At 35.1% G+C, this 13,677-nt stretch overlaps 1 protein-coding gene across 1 annotated transcript in view; it reads left to right on the top strand.

The window, feature by feature from the left end:
- The window catches only part of ACSS3 (acyl-CoA synthetase short chain family member 3), a gene marked incomplete at its 3' end in the record, with an annotated part of 180,470 nt that overhangs the window by 121,088 nt on the left and 45,705 nt on the right, over positions 1-13,677 (top strand). The window lies entirely within an intron of this gene.

Here is a 13,677-nt window from a genome sequence, read left to right as displayed (position 1 = left end):
AAAAATGAATGATCAGAGCAGTAGACACGTTTCTTACATAAATGAGAATCACAGAGAGAGTTTCTATTCCCTCTAGTTTAATTTACTAAGTTCAGATTGGTAAATGTTTAGGAAATTCAGAAGATAGGACTGCATTGAGAAAAAAATCAATGCTATGTGTGGAAATATATAAAAACAGGCAAAATATTATTGTCTCTATAATATTTTATTAATATGTTACCTATTATTCAGGCAAGTATTTCTCAGCATGAACTGGAAAATATCTTTTCACCTTTAAGATGGTTTTCTTGCCTCACCAAAATGAGGGCACTTTTTTGTGTTGTGTGTATGGTACTGGGGATGGAACCCAGTGTTATTCTACCTCCAAGCTATACCCCAAACCCTATTTTAATTTTTTATTTGGAAATTAGTCTTGCTAAATTGCAGAGAGCTTCACTAAGTTCCGAGGCTGGAATTACAAGCCTATGCCATCACGCCCAGCAAAAGGGGCTTTTTAAAAAACCTGCAAGTGCCGGCCGTGGTGGTGCACACTTGTAATCCCCGGGCTTGGGAGGCTGAGACAGGAGAATCTTGCAGGTTCGAAGCCAGCCGCGCTGGCTTAAGAGACCCTGTTTCCAAATAAAAAAGTATAAGAAAATTAGGTCTGAGAGTGTAGCCCGGAGGTAGAAGGGTTTCCAGGAACCCTAGTACCACCCAAAAAAAAAAAAAATGTATATATATATATATATATGTAAAAAACCTACAAGTGACCTTACATAATAGAATGATCTCACCCACAAATGCTTGCATAATAATTCCCCTCCCCTTTGGTTTAAATGTGACTATGCAGCTGGCTGGGAGGCTGAGATAGGAGAATCACTGATTAAAGGACAGCCTCATCAACAAAGCATGACTCTCAGTAACCTAGGGAGACCTTGTTTTCAAATTTAAAAATTTTCCAAAATTAAAAGGACTGGGGTGTAGCTTGAAAATAGAATGCTCTGGGTTCAGTCCTCAGTAACACACACACACACACACACACACACACACACACACACACACACACGACTCGGCTTGATGAAGAAAACCAACATGTTCAAAACCTGAATTATGATTTGCATTTAATGATAGATATCTTTGTACTTAACAGCTTGTGTAGATCTAGGCATTTAGTGCATTCACACTTATAAAACAGCTCAGTGACTCCTGTAAGGTAAGCACATGAGGTCTCTGGTGGGTATTGAGTTTCAGGAGAATTTGTACATTTTTTTATAAAATGTATTGTTCACAGGGAATTAATAGCCTCATTATATCAGTGTGCTGTCACTATAATTAGGATGGACTGCGGTGCTTCTTTACTGTGCACAAACCAAAGGATTCTAGTAATAAAAACACTGATTTTTTCCGCCACCATTCCCTTTTGATATTACAGCTTCTTTTGAGAAGAAATATATAATGTGGATCAGTTAAACTACACAGATATATACATAATGACAGGTAGGTAGATGGATGGATAGGTGATGCTGATGACAACTATTAATAGAAAACCTACTTCGAATTCTTATTTATTTGCCTAGAAAAAACTCTTATTACGCCCAATGTTGCACGTTCATGTAACTGTACTGTGATATTGAAATTCAGTATTTACAACCATTCTCTTTTCTTAAGGCAGTATTTAATTAATGTAAAATTACTGGGAGAAAACTCAAGTATTGCCTGTGTGATTGAATCTCAGCAAAAGAAAAAAACACTTTTAGCACATTTATGAATTTTCTAATATTTTATATAGCAAATAGACAGTGGCACATTTTTCTAAGAGATATGCTGGTCACACCAGCTAATGTTTGAAGGAAAGCTAAGCTTTGAATAGATAATACTTTATTTCAAATTGCAAGCTTTCTACAGGGCTCCTCTTCCTTGTTGTTGACTTAGAAATTAAATTTTTAAAATATATTTGACACTTTATTAGCCTTCCAAATAAATATGAATAATTCATAAATATTCTATTTGTTTACATTAATAGATGTGTACAAGTGAGTTGTTTAGAAGTTGTGGTATATATTTCAGAATTAGTAAGGAATATAATAAGTAACTAAAATATATGAATAAAAACTGATAGGCCCCATGATTCAGGTCATAAGGAGGTACTCTATAGCCAACCTATTTATATTACCATGTTGTTTTTGTTAACTGAGTGTATTTTGTGTTAACAACAATAGACTATTTGAGATGTGATTTAAATAATATCTACGGTTCAAAATTGGAGCTAATCTATGAAGAATTTCAGGTCACATCAGCACCCCCACTTCTCATAAGAACATTTCCATACAGATTTATTGCTGTTCAAGGCCACTGAAGCACTGAGCTCCTGTTTTAGATGGTAATAATGTAAACAGTTAATTCTGGCAGGAAGTAAATGGCCTTGCTACGTTCTGACAGGAAGGTTGTGCATATTTGATTCAAAAATCTAGATGAAAGTTGAATTGTTATTCACCCAGCTATTTATCTTTCCAGTAATTTACATACAGGAGAATTGAAAATATCTAGATTATTGACTTAATTTTTTATTTTCTTTTTTCACCTAGAGATAGAGAAACAGAGGTTCTACAATTGTAATTCAAAAAAGGAGAATTAAGAGGAAGATAGATAATTGTTCCATTAAAATATGGTGATTCATATACAAAGAAATGAGCAGCCAGATCCTCCTTACCCTCAGTTGTACAATCCCAGATAAAACACTGTATTGTTATAGATCATTTTTAGGGCTAAGAGGAGCTTTTCCAGAAACCAGACAGGAAACACAATTTTAGAAAGAAAGAACTCTCAGTACAGTGCATGGTGTTTTTTGCAAAAATATTTTTTTCTGATTCAAGATGACTATAAAGAAATTCTTCTCCTTATGAATAAATATTCTGATGTGAAAAAGGAATTGTAAGACCCAAACTTGGTAGAGCTGATCCCTTTCTGAGATGTCCTTCCCTCCTTCCATTTCTTTCTTCTTTTCTGTTTGCTAAAAAACATTATATTTACTTAGAAACAATTTTAACAAAACACCTTGGACTCTCAGTTCTTAATGTTAATTAATCCTGTGAAAAAGCACTTTATCCTTTCATTTGCTCTCAGCTAGGGATTGAGCCCAGGGACATTCTACCTCTGAAGTGCACCCCCAGCCCTTTTATATTTTTTAAATAGAGAGGGTCTCACTATGGAAGCGAGGGCCTCACTAAGTTTGCTGAGACTGGCCTTGAACATGCAATCCTTTTGTCTCAGCCCTCCAAGTACTGGGTTTACAGGACTAAACTACTATACCCAGCCCACAATGGATTTTATAAGGAAAGACTTAGTGAAGGGTTTAGAACAAGAGAATTCTTAATTCTTGTCATCAGTTGACTGGACAGCACCTATGTCGTCTCCTCAGAAGATGCAGAGCTTATATAGGAAATGTTTCAACTGCACTTATGTCTAGGTACTGATGACACAATTGGTATGAACTAGTGACCACCAACCTCAACAGCACTATGTAAATTTTGTTGTTTGTTTTGTTCCCATCACTTTAAAAGAGGAATGAAATTCTTCATAGAATTTTTAAAACCCTAAGGAGGGACTTCAGTGAGAAAATGATTGTCGCCTAGTGTACTGAGACATTAGCAATAATTGAAGTTAGTGATTTCACTTTATCTGCCTTGAGTTATCTATGTTGAGTTCTTATGTTTGGGAGTGATCAGAGCATTTCTCTCTATATTTGATTGAACTGTGGCAGTTTTAATTGCAATTGCAGTTCTGATGTAACTATAGTCTATATATAACCGAAGCCCTCTTCCTTTGAAGAGAAATTTGATAATCCTGGATTTTATTACAGTGGACACAAAGGCTCCAGCAACTCCAATCACACGAGTTCTTCAATCAAAACCATTTTTCCAAAGGGTGCTCATACACTAATACCATATTATTAAAGTGTATCAAAGCTACTTGACAGGACAGTGTTTTTGTACATCTTAGCAGAATGTACTTCCTGAGAACAGACAATGGGGACAAGAGTTTTAACCAGAAGAGTTAGTTAGGCTGACCAAATTTAATTTACTCCTTATCTCGAGATATATCTGGGGTATGCCCATTAGCTAAGGATTTGTTTTTAAGAAAGCAATATATTTTATTTATAAGAACCAAAACCACAAAATAGAACAGTTAATTACAGTTTGATAATACTTACTCTAAGCAGAGATCTCTAATGGGAAATATTATAGGTACAACTATTGCACTGTCTCCTTCTTCCTAAGTAAAATGACTGAGGAACAGGCAGTGTGTGAGCATTTGATCAGTAGTGCAGCAAAGTCCAAGTCACTTTTTTTTCTGGGTCATTCTTTTTCTCCTTTGCCCATGAATTTTCAGATATTCTGCTCTCATGGGTCCATACTTACACAAAGAATAGTCAGTCTGTCAGCCCACAATTCTAAGTTCAGTTTACTATATGAGTTTGTCTTCATCCCTGGAATTCAGCATTGAAAGTTAAACAATTTATATTATTTGTTCTTTTCTAATAAAAAAATATTATCACTATCTACTAGATGCGTGGCTTTCTTCTGATTTAAACATACTAGCTTGTGCCCCATGTGAAAACTTGTGAATTTTACTGCAAAATCCCTTCCCAGAGCTGAGACACAAGAGGATCTATATGGCTGACACAGCAGTCAGGAAAATGTTTTCTCAGTGACTTTACCTTGAGGACTAATTATTTAGGAATCTACTCTCTGTGGAGTGAATGCCAATATCCACTAGAAAAAAAAAAAAAGTTCTTCTGGCTGCAGATCTGGGAACATAATATTTTCATATACAATCAAATAGAATGTTTTCATTTATAATTAAATGGTGCCTTGTAAGGCTTTTTTAATTCATCCTTTTTGGTTGTGTGTGTGACGAGGGTTGGGCGATACTGGGGATTGAAACCAGAGGCATTCTACCTCTGAGCTACTCTTTAACCCCTCTAAATTCATTTTTTGTTTGAAAAAAGGGTATTGCTAGCTTGTTAAGAATCTTGATAAATTGCTGAGCCTGGTCTCCAACCAGCCAACCTCCTGTTCAGCCTCCCAATTACTGGGATTATGGACATACACTACCACGCCTGGTGTAAGTTTAATTTTTTAACTATTTGTTATTTTCTGCTGCTGCATTTTTGCTTTATAATTTGAGTCTATAAAATTTTGTCTATGGTGATAAGATTCTTTAAAGAACATATTTGTGGATTCAAAGACTATATACTGAACTATTGTAAAATTAATACTCTAGAACTCAAAGCACGGGTTGGTCTGGACTTATAATGCTATCACACTACAAACTGAGTTGTCCAGGAGGTAATCTATGCTACTTTCAAAAAGTAGAATGCAGCCTTTCGGGAATATAACTAATTGCTATGGTCTGGTTCATTTTTGCTTTTCACTACTTGATAGGTCAGAAATAAATTAATCTCTTCTTTCATTCATAGAATAGCTATTTTTAGATCACTTAGCATGAGAAGTTGTGGTTGGGAACAACGGTTATAGAAACACAGTGTCATCTTGGCAGTGTGCAGCCAGAGATGCTGTGACAGTATCCATCTGGTGAGAGAGAGAAAAAAGTCTCTATGTCATCCCCGTTGCCTGGTAACAGCATTTTATTCTCATTTAGAGCTGTTTTCATCGGTTTAAAGTAGGTGATATTTGCTGATAATTTGAGAAGCAGCAGCTTAGAGGTAAGCTACACGAATTTGGTTTGTGAAGAGAATAATCTTTTGTCAAATGTAAGGGTGTTTGATAAGACTCTCTCTTTTTGAAAGTGAATAACTGTTTACAGATTGCTAATCCATCTGAAAATGAATCCCCTTATCAAGTAACAGTCATAGAATCGGACATTTACATCTTGAGAGAACTGTAATGTAGAAAGAATATCAAGTTGTTTTGTTCAAAAATATGATTACTTAAATTAGTTTGGGCATGTATAATTGTTCCTTACAATCAGTATTTGTGCTCATGTTTTGATAAGAGATCAAACACTGGGAAATCAATGAAGAGCGTAGTTGTTTGGTCTTTGAAATATCATCTGTTCTAATTATTCTGCCCTTGGTAAGGATCATATTTAATCCACCTTACAAAGGTAAAATATGCCATGTTTTTATAGATGGTCACAAGAACAGGAGTTTCTAAACCTTTCCTTGAGGGCTTTTACTGTTTAGAAATTTGATTTCCCCCTATGTATGACATGCAAAATTTGCACTGGGCCCCATTTTCCCCATAAAATAGTTCACAATTCCTCTTTTGCTACCAATTTTTATTTTGAAAAACAGCAGGTGACTATGCTTCCTGGGAAAGCAAGGTGGGTAAAGGAGAGTAATGCTGAATCCTAATAGGACTGTGCTTAAATCCTACTTCAGCTACTTACGTTGTAGCCACAGGCAAGCCCTTGATTTCCAGCTCCTCAGTTTCCTCAGGGGCTTATTAGAAAGCTTTAAATGAAGTGAAATGTGTACAAACAACCTAACAAAATTCCCAATCTATAGTCAACATTCAATAAATATTACTTTTCCTATTCTTTGTATGAATATCCCTTGATGAATGTAGAGACCATCTTTGACATTCTAGCTTGTAGATGCTCCTGAGAGAGTCAAAAGATTTAGAATAAAATGCTCCATTTAAACAAAGAAGGTTTAGTTTTCTAAAATCAACCACCTTATTAATATTAGAACCAAAACTTTGTTTTGTGCACTTCAGGACTGTCTCCTCATAGGTTTTAATCTCATGCCTTCATTAATTCAGCATTTCTTATCTAATTAAAATGCATACTATTTGTGGGGTCTATCATCCAGTCATCCACAGAATATTGGTAAAAGAGAAGGATATGGGCAGCATCTTACAGCTCAAATCAATAGTTTGCTTCCAGTAAATACAGCAAGTTAGGTTGCTTTGAATTAAGTATTTTAAACTATAACTGTATTATTGTCTGAACACAAAGATTGGATTGATTTTCTTTCACTAGTGTGCATGTCACTGTTTCAGCTTTCTTTCTGCTACCACCATTCAGGTTATTTATAGCTCACTATATAGACTCAGAGGTAGAAAGGATGATTTCTTTACAAATTACCTCTGTGCCCACCAAGATGCTATGATTAATATGACTCAGCAGTACTGAGCTGCTGAATTGATTTGTTTCAGTACTCCAGCTTTCAATATAGACTACCAACTTCTAAATCCATATTGCCTAACTGTAGTATTTCTAGAGCCACCATGGAGGCAGAGCAGCCAGATGCAAAAATAGCTCTTCTTTACTCTGGACTTCTAAACATTGTACCACGCCCTTTCTCTCAACCTTTCTCACTGCTATGCTTTCTGTGCTGTCCCTGATTTGCTAACCAAAACCCTAGGATTTAACCTACAGTCCTCCTTCTTGTTCTTTCCCTATATTCCAATGATAACCAGGACCTTTAGGTTCTGAATATAACTCATATTTGGTTTTATCTTATCTGTACCAAATTGCTCACCTTATTGTTGTAGGTTGGGATAATGAGATTAGTATTCCAGTTTGAAAATAAGGAAATTTTCTGATGAAGTAATTTCTTGATGAGCAGATTTCATCTGTTAAACTCTTATTGTCTCTCACTGTTTCTGGACTAATATCCAGATGTCTTCTCATCTGCCTTTGTGTACCTCTTTCAATTTTTCATTTATAATGTCTCTTAGTCCACCCAGTGCCACCAGGATTTACTCTGCTTAATAACCTGCAGTCCCTTAATGGTCTTATTTCCAAATGTTTCTATTTTGCCTACTATTCTACCTTCTCACCTTTTTCCCCCAAATGTCTTTTAATAAATAAAATATGTTCAACACTTACTGATGGAGTCTTTGAATATCATTTCAGAAATAAGAGGATTTTGTAATAGAATTCTAACAGCAACACACAGTCTTCCATTTCTTGAAGTCCTTTATTTATTCTTCTCTCTAATCTATTGTGGAATGCAGTCCATTATTTGTTGTCATTATTTTTAAGAGCCCTGATTTTAATCATGGAAACTGGTGCCTAAAACAACATCAGAAGATGTATTTACTAGTCAGAAAACATTCCCCAATCACAAAATGTCAGGGACTAGACCATTTCGTCCTGACAATTCAAAACTCAGATACACAAGAAAGAGAACATGATTTCATCTGGAGGCTAGGAGAGTATCTACATATAACAACATACACAACTCTTTTTATTATTATAGTACATCTTTTTAAAAATGTAATATTTTAATGACAAATATGCTGTATATCTATTGCTTCATAAAAAAATTCACCAAAAGCTAGGGACTTAACACAAGGACCATCTCATGATTTTGTGGATATGATATTCCATGTACGAGGCAGAGAAGCAGTTTGGAGTAGTCAGTAATGAATGGACTAGTCTGGAGGTTCTGAGATGTCTGGCTTTGCTCTCATGAAACAGTGGCTGGAGGACTGGACTCACCCAGGACTACTGATTAGAAAACTTGTGCATACCATTTGTATCTTGGTGCACTCAGGTTAGTGGATACATGCAACTTTGAGTTCTAAAGACAGTGCTTCCATTAGCCTGGAAAATGACACAGAATCTGCATCATTGTTTGCCAAAGTAGTAAAAAAAGTGACCCCAAATTTAAAAGAGGGAATATAAATTGCATATCTTGGTAAGAGTAGTATAAAATATTTTGGGCCATATTTAATTCATTACTGTGGGTAAATTTCAAAGTTATGGATGTAGCTTTTTGAGCTCTACATAATTTATTCTTTACTCTTCATTTGGAACTGACTTCTGTAAATATTTTAATGTGCAACTTGCCTAGATGTATGCTGTAGCCCAATGCATATTATTTACCAAAAAGTTATTCTGTATATTCTGCTTTAGGACTTTTCTCAAAAATATTTTATGAGAATTATACCTTATCAGTAGATACATTTCTATGTATTTGAATATCTCTGCATTATTCTTTAATATGAATCCATTCCTATTTTTGGAGAAACTTCTAAATTCTAACATATGCCATTAGAACATTCTTGTCACTAAATATCTTTTAAATTCTACATATATTTTATTTAATATATCCCCTAAAGTGAGATAATGATTAAAAATTATGAGCATTTTAAAGAATTTGTTTTAATAATTTCCACATTGCCTTTCAGAAATCCATCAACTTGTGTACATGTACTAACACTTACATAACAAAAGTGATTATCTTTAGTTTGTGTGAACTATATACACATACAATTTCTACAATCCAACTGAGCCCTAGTCCTTCTACCAATCTTGTGAATTCTCATAGGAACTGGTTCATGATGTTCAGGAAGCCACAGGAATTTAATAACCAGTTATTCTAGTACAGGTTCCATCTGTTTCTGCATTTCCTCTCACTTCTTTCTGGAAACCCAAACAAAATAAACCTGGCCATAAAAGCTGAATGGTGTACAAATATTTAAATGAATCATATTTGCATTTTTATGCCTCATTAACTTTTTGTTTAAAAAAAAACCCTCATTAGCTTACAACTCAACTCAAACTGAAAGCTTAAGGTTTTATGATGCCTTTGAAGTAGTCTATAGGGTCCATTTTTTCAATATATCTCTGATCTTATTTTCTATTAATACTTTCCTCATTCATTCTGATTTGGTCACATTGATTGACAAGCTATTCTCAAACACTCTGGATAACTTTACCTCAGGACCTTTGCTTTTGAGGTTCCTTATTCCTAAATATCTATGAATCACATGCCCTGAATTCTTCAAGGTGTTTATTCAAATGTCACCTTCTTGAGCAGGGAGACCTTTCCTACTAGACCAATATAAAATTACACCCCCTCCCATGACATTTCATGGCCTATTTTTAATTGCTTTTTTATTAGCATTTGTCATATATATATATATATATATATATATATATATATATTCATTTTATATTGTACATTAATTATTTCTTAAACTAGAATGTGAATTCTATAAGGATAGAAATTTGGGTAACTTTGATTTATTGCCTTATCTCTATTTCTAACAATAGCACCTAACATATTAATAGCTTCTCAATAAACATTTGCTAATAAGTGATTTTTACCACCACTGCTTCCAATTGTAAATATAAGACTGGGATTACTCTCTGCCACAATAATTTTTCTTCCTCTACTAAGAATCTGGGTGATTTCTATTCCCTACTCATCTTCTATCTTCTGTATGAGAATCTCAGATGTGTTATACTTGTCTAAATTATGCATCTCCTTCTTTGAAATAATTATATAGACTAGGGAAATTGTTTAAATATTTTTGGCTGGTATAACCATCAGCATTCTTACAGCTATAATCTAAAAGATTGACCATGTATCTTAGAGGAAAGAAGATTTATTTTCTTATGGTTTTGGATTCGGTCCATGTAAAGCCTGGGACCGCAGATCTCAGGGCATGGCAGTAAGAAGAGGAGAGAATTAGAGCACATAGGCTGTGCTTCTCACATCATGGAGGCTAGAAGCAAGAAAGTAAGCAAGGGTAGGAGGAACCATATATAATCTCCAAGGTCACACCCCCAGAGATTCAACCCCTCCAGTCACATCCTGTTAGCTCAGGCCACCACACAGATAAATCCATTAAAATGGATTTAAGTCACACCCCCAGAGATTCAACCCCTCCAGTCACATCCTATTAGCCCAGGCCACCACACAGATAAATCCATTAAAATGGATTTAAGGTAAAAATCCATTACAATAGATTATTCCAATGCTGGGATTACAACCCTCATGATTCAGTTATATTATCTCCAAACATCAATTTATGAGCTCTTCCATGGGTCATTCTATATCTATAACAACTGCTCTCATTATTTTTTCTGTGTAAAGAGAATATTCTTATTTCTCCCTGTAGCCTTGTAGTTGTAATAAATCAATAATACAAATAAAAATAGCACTAAATGTGACATAATGATATAATTCATACTTGGAAGACATATCTATTAGTTGTCTTTTTCTTCCTTCAAAGATAAAAGTTTCAAAAATTTTTTATTTGAGTAACAACTCACTGTGTAGTACAGTGAGGCAGTACACATACTATGAGGTTTGACCTTAAAAAAAGGAATGTTCCTTATCAGCTTCTAATGCAATATAAGATAAACGTGCCTATGTGTCATTCTTCACAGTCTTGAATTTCTTGCCAACCTCTTCCTGGTTGCATCTTATATAAAGAGATTAGGCTGGTGATTTGCTCAGCATTTGGTGTTTCTAAGATTAGATATCTTGGTTAAGATTTCTCCAAATGAAGTTCCCAATTCTCTTATTCAAAGAGAATGTTCTGTTTTGCTTAATGTAGCTATTTTCCAACCACAACATGACATCTGGATTTCCTGTCTCCCTAGATAACTGCTAGCCAGTTAATTATAGCCTGGGTAGTGTGAAAAGCAGATGTTTTTAGAACATCTTTGAAATGTGGTCTGGGGAGTTCTTTGGATTTTAGTTGAAGACTGTGGTATGCCTCAGGGCTCCCTCTAACCAGAAGCCTGATCTGCACTTGGACAAGCCTGGGAGAGGGGTGTTTACCTGACCCATATGGATAAAGGCACACATACACTTATATATACTCCTGTTGTAAGTGGGTCATGCATTATAAGATATTGGGTCCCAGGATGTTCAGAAGTCCAAAGAGAGAGAGAGTTTCTATGTGATCTTTTTATCCAAATTTTATTCTAATATGAATCAGGGTTAGGTTCCTAGGAACTTCGGTTTTGTCTAAGTGTATCCTGTGCTCTTCATTGGCAATATTTCTTTCTAAAATACCTAAATAAATATCCATTTAAGGTCAACAGAATACTTGAATTACTAAAGTTCAGAACAGAAACTGATTTCCTCTAACTTGAGTGGGTCATCCTCTTCAGTGCTCTTAAAATCTATAGTCAAATTAACTATATAGAAAAATATGCTTTTCATGTTCATCTTATAATCATAAATTAACAAAACAGATGAAGGTTAGGAGATTGTAAATAAATAATCATTATACACAGATGAATAAGGATCACAGGAGGAATGCATGTCAGTTTACATAACCAGTGTGTATTGACAGTGTCTGGTTTTTTCTTACCTCTTCATTTTAAAACTACACTTCATTTTCACTTTATCTTCTCATTCTCATCTTCTCCCAGTGGGACAAGAAGAACAGAGTGCAGACATTATTTATAAGAACCTACACTGAGATGGGACAAATTCTGGTACAGTTTGAATTTTGTTAGGAGAGTTTTTTTTTTTTTTTTTTTTTTTTTGCTTGTTTTTTCTTTTAGGTGGCAGGTACTAGAGCCTTTGGTAGGTACTGGAGTCATTGGTGGTTCATTTGTAGATTCTAGAGGTATCCATTGACAAGTTGTGGAGACCTTATGATGTGAACAACCATAGAGACTTTGAACTCCATATAATTGGATAAACTAAACCTGATAAGAAATAACTTTAAAGTTGATTGACTTAAGCAACTGTCTTCCTTCAGTGTTGGAAGATAAACAAGCATTCCAAAGAAATAATTTAAAAGTTGATTGACTTAAGCAACTGCCTTCCTCCAGTGTTGGAAGATAAACAAGCATTCCAAAGGGGCTGTCTCTCAAAGCTTGAATGGAAAGATAGGGGAGGAGGAAGGCTGAACTTGATTAATGAGGGACTACATCGAATATGTGTAAAATTATGAATATGGTATGGTTACCCTGGACAATCATTGGTGGGAGGGGGTGAAAACAGGGGTGGGGGGGAGAAGGCACCAAGTCTAGTTTAAATGTATACCATTTATGTTCAATAAAAAAAAAAAGGGGGCTTTCTCCCTTCTCAATATGCTCTTGTAGCTTCTTTTTCTATACAAAACAGAACTTTTGCATCCTCTGTCCCTTTCTTGAATCACCTCACTCCACCATGTTGCTTGCTGTTGTGACTTCTCTGGTCTCCCAGGTAGGTTTTGAAGGGGAGCTGAGGTGAATACCTTAGCATTTTGAGAAAGACAAAGGAGAAAATCCTGTTAACCCTTCCAACCGTGAGGATTTTCTTCTCTGCTTTGATGGTGCTGTGGGAAAAATGGGCAAGAATATTGCCTGACTGTAGAATGCCATTTCATAAAATACTTTTCCATTTTTTGTCATGAGAGAAAATTATAGGTGAATTCTCTTAAAACATCAGAAATATCTGGTTCTGGCTAGCCTTAGCAGGGGCCATATGGTTTGGCATCTTAAGCATTAGCCTGTGACTTGGGAACTACATTTTTATGTTGAAGAGTCCATCTTCTGTTATTGATGCCAGATGAGCCACCATCCATAAAATATGAATAATAAACTAAACTGCTCTGGAAGGTAATAAATTCTTACCTTCATTCCAAGGTGATATGCATGTATGATAAATTATGGTGGAGACCATGATAGAAGGAATACATTCTGCGTATTTAAGAAGATGGGTGTTTTAAGTTTTTTAATTACTTTGGATATGATTAGTTTGGTGATGAATCCTTTGGGTGTGCATATGTACATGTTTGTGTGTGTAATATTATGCTTTTGGTTCCCAAACTTTTTACTGTCAATATCCTCTTATCTTTCCCTTCCAGAGATATATCTCACATCTGAATGATTCTGGAAATTCCAAATTTGTACTTATGAGGAACAGATACATTCCTCTAAAAATGACTTTTATTTTCAAAGCTATGATTATCAGGTAGTAGCTGCTTG

This window comes from Muscardinus avellanarius (assembly GCF_963383645.1).
Source record: "Muscardinus avellanarius genome assembly, chromosome: 11".
Taxonomy (NCBI): domain Eukaryota; kingdom Metazoa; phylum Chordata; class Mammalia; order Rodentia; family Gliridae; genus Muscardinus; species Muscardinus avellanarius.
The sequence above is the reverse complement of the archived record's forward strand: the minus strand, read 5'-3'. Positions and strand labels throughout refer to the sequence as shown.